Genomic DNA, 940 nt, shown 5'->3' with positions numbered 1-940 from the left:
TTTACATTCTTCCAAACTATAAATAAATCGTAAATCGTAATGTACAAAAATACTTCGAATGAATTTCTCTCGTATTTTTTTTTTTTTTACTTTTGTAAGAATTCTAAGAAAAACGATTCTGAGCGGAGACGGTGTGTCAGTCTAGATATTAGACATACCTATTATAAGTATACTTATCTAAAGTATTAAAAAAAAATTGACCTATAATAGGTATTAATAATAAATTCCAAATTAATCATATCACAATATCCATCAGGTAACGCGTTATACATCATTACATCAACAACAAACCGTGGTACTATCATAGATATATAATAGTATACTTTAGAAGTTTCAAGTACCCACAAATAATATTATAAAATCATTACAATCACAACAAAATAACTGAAATAGTTATTCCAGGTTTTTTTATATGTAATTTCTTCCAAATTTGAACTTAAAATTACTATAAAAATAAACTGTGCTAATGTATTTCTTAGAATTTTTGGTAACAGAATTAAATATTTACGTGGAATCTTGTTTTAAATTTTCAATCCTTAGATATAAAAGTTGAACATTTTATAAATTTTTAACTACAAAATAATTATTCAATTTTAAATTTGATAAATTTTGTCAAAATTTCAACTTCAAATGCTTATAAAAAATAATTGTGCCTATGTATTTTTAATATTTTTCAACTGCTATTGTAACAATGTACGAGGAGCCTTGTATTAATTTTTTACACTTTTTGGCCCAATAGATAAAACTTTATTGATATTTATAGAAAAAAAAACTAAAAAAATTGAAAACTTACAATGTCCGTAAACAGCTCAAAAAGAGTCAAATTATTTTTAAAATGTTATCGTATATAGAAAATACTAATATAAACATTCAGTGAAATTTTCAAGTTTCTACAGTCATTCAATTTTTTAATTACATCAAAATAAGAAAATCATTACGT

The sequence above is a fragment of the Acyrthosiphon pisum genome, chromosome X (assembly GCF_005508785.2).
Source record: "Acyrthosiphon pisum isolate AL4f chromosome X, pea_aphid_22Mar2018_4r6ur, whole genome shotgun sequence".
NCBI lineage: Eukaryota > Metazoa > Arthropoda > Insecta > Hemiptera > Aphididae > Acyrthosiphon > Acyrthosiphon pisum.
The sequence above is the reverse complement of the archived record's forward strand: the minus strand, read 5'-3'. Positions refer to the sequence as shown.